This window comes from Papio anubis, unplaced genomic scaffold (assembly GCF_008728515.1).
Source record: "Papio anubis isolate 15944 unplaced genomic scaffold, Panubis1.0 scaffold1282, whole genome shotgun sequence".
Classification (NCBI taxonomy): Eukaryota; Metazoa; Chordata; class Mammalia; order Primates; family Cercopithecidae; genus Papio; species Papio anubis.
Genome location: NW_022161228.1, coordinates 14,073 through 20,553, shown reverse-complemented (window position 1 = coordinate 20,553; position 6,481 = coordinate 14,073). Strand labels below are relative to the sequence as shown.

The 6,481-nt window shown below is 53.5% G+C and overlaps 1 pseudogene across 1 annotated transcript; it reads left to right on the top strand.

The window, feature by feature from the left end:
- Positions 1-984: 984 nt before the first annotated feature.
- Positions 985-5,941, top strand: LOC103881780 (annotated as a pseudogene). Its single transcript, XR_004181215.1, has one exon. The product of XR_004181215.1 is annotated as an uncharacterized LOC103881780 (transcript).
- The last annotated feature ends 540 nt before the right edge of the window (positions 5,942-6,481 follow it).

Below are 6,481 nucleotides of genomic sequence, written 5' to 3'. Positions count from 1 at the left end.
CTCATGCCTGTAATCCAGCACTTTTGGAGGCCAAAGTGGGCAGATCACCTGAGGTCAGGGGTTCAAGACCAACCTGGCCAACATGGTGAAACCCCGTCTCTACTAAAACCACAGAAATTAGCCAGGTATGGTGGCGGATGCCTGTAATCCCAGCTACTGGGGAGGCTGCGGCAGGAGCATTCTTTGAACCTGGGAGGCAGAGGTTGCCGGGAGCCGAGATCTTGCCACTGCAATCCAGCCTGAGCGACAGAGAGACTCCATCTTAAAAAATAATAATAAAATAAAATGTTGCATTACTATCTTACTTTCTCATGGGAATAGAAATTAATGAAGATAGCAGGCGTGATGAAATCCCAGCACTGCAGCAATCCGTCCATGAAGACGAGCCGCGCTGCCCGAAATTTCCCTCCCCACTGGGTATCTAGCGGCCCTCAGTGGCTCTGGTGGTTTCTTCCTAGACTTATTTCTTGGGGACTTCCAGGGGAGCCTGACTTCAGGTAGGTGACTGCACTTCATCTGGGCTCTTCTTTTCCAGCAGTCACTCCTCTGCCCTGCATTGGCCTTGACCACATGACCCAGAGGCACAGGGAGAAGCCTCCCCTGGATGCTTGGTGAGTTGACTTCAGCGGCTGAGAGTGTCTAAGGAGAGCCGGGAGCACCACACGCTTCCTGCAGATGGTGGGGCAGATCTGTGTGCAGGAGTGCCTGAAGGGGATCTCCTGTGGCGCTGCCTGGTCCAGGGAGGTCACAGAGTGCTCCTCCACCCTGAGCACAAGGGGTCCCACCAAGGACAAGGACGAGATTCAGCACCGTCGCACGCAGAACAGCTACGGGGAGCCACAGGTCACTTTCCCAAAAGGGAGTCTCCAAGCCAGAAGCCATCCCTGCAGCATTGTCTTCGTGCTCCAAGAGAAGCCCTGGCACACACTTCTGCTCAGATGGAACCACTGTACCCTCAGCGTCCTTGTCAGTACCAGCCGGTGACTTTCCTACCCAAACCCTTCCCTCACTCCCCGCCTCATTTTCTCAAGGTGCCGTGTTTGCCTGAAAGGACATTTGCGGCCAGCAGGGGTGGTGGCTGGTCCTCTAGCTGGGCACGAATGCCACTGGCAGGCAACCTGGCAGACTCCATGGAAAGGTGCTTCCCTTCCTCAAGGTATGCACTCAGCGGGGAGACCTCATTGTCAAGTTCAGAGTTACGCTGCAGACTGCACAGCACCTCGCCTGCTTCTAGGACCTGCTCTGGTCAGCCCCGGACCCACCACAGCAGGACCCCGAATCCTGTGCTCACCCAGGGCTTGTCCATGGCACTGGAAACTCCTTCCTGTTCCTGATCCCTTCTGGGCGAGGGGTGGGCAGGGACATGTGGCTCATGCCGAGGTCTAATACTGTGTTCCCAGCATGGAAGTAGGTGCCCTGAAGAGGAGTGGGGACACTTCTTGTGGCATGCAGGATTCCGTGTAGAAAGCTGTGACTGTCACCCCTCCTTCCCACTCGGTTTTGTGAGTGGACCTTTCCCTGGCCTTTCTCTCCTTGGCCCACTCTTGGCAGGAGAGAGGAGGAGAGGATCTCACTTTCCCCTGCACCAGCCACAGCCTCGGTCGGCGGGATTCCCAGCAGCTGGCCAGGGCCGCTCCACACCTGGTGGTCAAGTAACCATCCCCTCACTGTGGACATCTGCACCCTCTCTGGAGTTGGAACAGGAAAGAAAGCCAAGACCTTTAAGTGGACCTTGAGTTGAGACTCATTTCTGTGGAGTCAGGGGTGAGGAGGAGCCAGGCCTCCTGTGTGCTCTCCATACCCCAGAGCCGGGTGCCCAGTTCCATGGGTCCTGATGGACAGAAGGGAAGAGCAGGGAGACTGCTGCACCGTGGGTGGCAATGCAGGGGCTGCCGTCTCCAGCTGAGTGCCCAGGGACTCCTGGGGGCCGCTGGCCCTGGGTCCCAGCAGTGGGTCCTGTTTCTTCTTTCCCGTCTGAATGCAGGGCCCGCCACCCCCAAACGTCCCCTCCACATTTGGTGAAATAGGAAGCTCCATGGCTCTTAGCCATCTTTCAGGGTGACTGAGAGATTGGTTTCCACAGAAGCCTCAGTGGCCTGGTCCGTGTCCCCCTCTGCACGCGGCTGCAGAAAGTGAAGGATTGTCAGGGAGCGGGGCAGACATTTGGTTTATCTATGTCGTTGGTCAAAGTTTTGTTTTTCCTCCAGAAGAAAAAGGCTTCTGGACATGCCACCGTGTTCTTCACTCCTTCTTTTGGAAATGTATGAAGAACGGGTGGTATGTTGAGTGATTGGTCCGTGAACAGTTGGCCCAGAGGAAGAGGTAGATGTGGATGAGTGTGGCCGCCTCTGCCCCTCCCCAGTGCAGGTGGGTGTGGGCAGCCCAGGCAGGCGCTCAGGAAGGGTGAGGTGGAGCCTTGCACACTCTGAGCACAAAGTCCTGGGATCCCTTAAACCCAGGCACTGCCTCGACGGCAGCCAGCATGGCTGATAGAAGAGACACAGAAGTCCAGCTGAGGCCAGACAGAGGGCGCCACTAGAGAGCCGCGCTACGTGGGGGTCATTCAAGTTGTCTCGGTGTATGCAGACGTTGCTTCTAGAGAGTCAGAAGCTCTATATGCCTACTGTTGGAGCAGAATTTCGGGATAGTGATGGAAAGCCTCCTCCCAAGCCAGCTGGGGAGTATGGGGAGGTGGTGGCCGGAGGAACCTGGCATCCCCGGGTTACGGCCACGGAGGTAGCTGTGCCTGCAGCTCGGCCTCTGCGTCATCCTGACTCGCCCTGCTTTGGCCATGGCTGTTCTTGTCCTTCCCTCTTCTCAGTGCAGGAGGACCCTGAATCAAATGCCTCATCCTGGTTTGCATTTTACCCTTGGATGAAGCTTGTGGTGAACCCCAGGGCTCTGTGTCTCCTGAGTCTCTGCAGACCTCGGGTCCTGGGCCCAGAGACTCTTCTCCCTGGGGCAGGAGGCACTGGGATGTGTGGACGGGGTTGTCCTGGGGCACAGTAGCTGATGGAGGGACTTCCTAGCTTTCTGGGCCTTTCCGACCCTGAGTGTGACCTTCCTATTCTTGATCACAGCCCCAACCTGGGAGCCTGCTGGAACCTGCAGAATGTGGCTTCAGCCTGTTCCTCTGTGAGAAAAGGTGGGCCTGGCAGTCCCACAAATCTTGTGTGTTCACCTTGGTGGTGAATACATTCTTGGGTGGTGAATACGTTCTCTCCTTGCCTTCACTCTGGAAAAGGCCCCTGTTTTGTGATGCAGGATGTGGTCAATGACTGACTCGTTCTTCAGAGTGTCAATATCCCTCTGGACCATATACACAGCTCTGATTTCTGGTGTTCCTGGGCTCTGCACACAGCAAGAGCCACTCTGGGCCTGTGAGATGCATCTTCTGGCTCACTTTCTTCTTGTTGGCTCTTTTCCCTGCGTCCTCTGCCACTGCTCTGTTCTGGGCAGGAGGCTCTCACCCTCTCCTGCCTCCCCTCTTTGATCCTTTTCTGTGAGGGTCTGCTGGAGTCCTGTGTGTCATGCATCACTGATAGATTCTGGTCGTGCTTGCTGTCCTCCCCATTCTGAGGGACCTCTGATTGCCTGTGAGCAGTTTACAGGGGCTTCTCCTGGCCCCTTCACCCACAGCATTCCTTCAACGGGTGAATATTTGTGAGGAGCGGATCCTGGAAGTGACGTCAGGTGAGAAGGGAGGGCCCGTCCTTGTCCGGTGGGCTCCTCTAAGAAAGTACATTAGCCCGGGGAGTTACTAACGCCCGAAATGTATTGTCAAAGTTCTGAAGGCTGAGAAGTCCAAGATCAATTGCCTGAGGATTTAGTGCCTGGTGAGGACCCATTCCTTAGGGCAGTGCCTCCAGCTGTGTCCTCATGTGGCCGAAGGGGACAAGGGAGGTTGCTGGAGCCTGTTTGATGAGAGCACTAACCTCCTTCAGGAGGGGATTATTGAGAATGTCCATCTTGTTTCAGGGCATTCCCGAAGGCCCCACCTGTTCTTTCTACCCCATTGGGAATTAGGCTTCAACATATAAATCTGGGGGACACTGACATTTAGGCCATAGCACGTCAAAGACAAAGTGAGGTCGAGTGTGGAAAACATCCCAGAATCTGGATGTGGCCCAGACAGAAGGAAACTCAAAGTGATGGGGTGACCGATGGTCCCTGGTGTGTGTAGGACTCAGCGGTGAGGATGGCCCTGGGCACGGTGGCAGTGGCTGTTGGAAGATGATAGGGAATGTGTTGTTGGGGGGAGGGTGGAGCCCACTATGAGTGGCAACTCCCTGGGGGCGCAGGAAGCAAAGCTAGAGGCGACTCCCCTCTCCCCTCCCTGCACACAGTGTCACCTCTGTGGTGGCCCTGTCGTCCGCCTCAGTGCACAGGTGTTGCTGTAACAACTCCTGAAATTACCTTCAAAAGGAGGGTTGTGCAGGTGCCTGCAGGAGACAGGAGACTGAAGTGCATCCTGAGTGTCCCGGGGACAGGCGAGCCTGGCAGGGGTCCACGGCCCCACAGTCCCAACGACTGCCTCAGAAACGGGCAGAGAGCATGCTTGGTTCCAGCTTGCAGGGCCCACACCTCAGAGCTCTGGACAGTCATCAAGAGTCCATGAGCATGACGAGGGGACAAAAATGACCCAGGAACCTCAGGCCGCTGTGCTGCCATCCAGCCACATGCAGCAGCAGCCCTTCGGGCCTGAAGATCCTTCTGCCCTTCTCTGGGCCTTGCTGATTTCCTCCTCCAGCCCCGCAGTGTGTGCGCTCACACACACACGCACACACGCACACACAGTGCAATTTCCCTCTGCTCCCCTGTGCTCCTCAAAATTCACTGGGTTCCTCTCTCCTCAGAGACATAGTCCTGGGCCCCATCTCAGCCTACAGAGGCCTGAACCTTTCCCAGGATCGTTTTCTAATTCTCATGTCTTGCGCTAAAACAAAACTAAAACTAAAACGCTTTCTGAAAGGAATAATGCACCAGCATCTAGTCCGGGTATCTAAGCCTGTGGTGTGTATGTTGTCTCAAAGTGAATACCTGCAAAACCAATTCACCTGTGCCGAAACCCAGTGTTTCCCAAGACCTAGAGGCTCTCTCCAGTCGCTAATTGTGATCACCTCTCCCGATCACTGCTGAGCCCCGAAGGTCACCCTCTCCTGACCTATTACACCGCTGACTGCTTATACCCTTGCTGTTGTTCCATCTAATCATCCCCATAACCCTATGAGATCATCGTTCCCATATGACAGAGGAGAAAACTTGGGGACACAGGGCCTGTGTCCTGGCCAAGGCATTGCTGGCAGCAAAAGGCAGAGCGGGCATACATCCAGCCAGGAGCCCCAGCACAGTCCTGTTCTTCCCCCACTACACTGGGCTGTGAAATAGATCATGGCAGTTTGGAAAACGGGCTAACTGCATGCTGTGGGAGGTGGTGACGGATGCCCACTGCTTTTCATGGGAAGGTGTGGTGTCTCCATGTCCCCCTCAGGTCTAGCCTCTCTCTGTGGCTCAGAACCTTGGGAAAGTGGGAGGCTCAGAGCAGGAAAGGGACTTACTTGCCCAAGGGCCACAGCTGCTACATGGCAGCTAAGGGATCATTATTCTCCTGTCTCTTTCACAGAGGACAGGAGGAAAGTGAGGCCAGGTGGGGTACATGAGTTTAGCCTCTTTTCTGCAGAAGGCCCAGATCAGCTTTGCACACAGTTGGTGCTGACCTCAAATTCAGCCCTAGAGGGGCCTGTCTCTGCCCTGACTATTGAGGTGCAGGCTTCTTCCCCTTTGTTCTGTCCGTTTCCAAAAATGTGAACACACACCTCCTACATGTTTGTGTATATTATTGTGTGCATAGATATTACCATTGTAAAATATTATGCAGATTAATAATGCGCTATGCCATTTAAAATTTCAAAAGAAATATGTAATAAACATTCAAAATTATTATTTTTGTTCTCAATTATTAAGGGATATAATCAGATTCTCTGCAAAATACTATGGTTTAAAAATAACAATGATAATATGGATATTAATAATGTTTCCTCGACAGGAAAGATGGAGAATTCTTCAGTTTTTCTGTAGGGATTTAACTTTTTCAATTGGGATTTTGGGTATATCTTTAGGATAAAATATGTGCACACAAGAAAATAGTGTATTTTTCCTAATAATTTGTTTTTTATGCATTATTATATACACAAGAAAATAGTTTTATTTTGGCTGAGCACGGTGACTCATGCCTGTAATCCCAGCACGCTGGGAGGCCGAGGTAGGTAGATCAGCTGAAGTAAGGAGTTCGAGACCAGCCTGGTCAACATGGTGAAACCCCATCCCTATTGAAAATACAAAAAAAATTAGACGGTCATGGAGCGGGCACCTGTAATCCCAGCTACTCAGGAGGCTGAGGCAGGAGAATCGCTTGAACCCGGGAGGCGGAGGTTGCAGTGAGCCAAGATAGTGCTGTTGCACTCTAGCCTGGGCAGCAAGA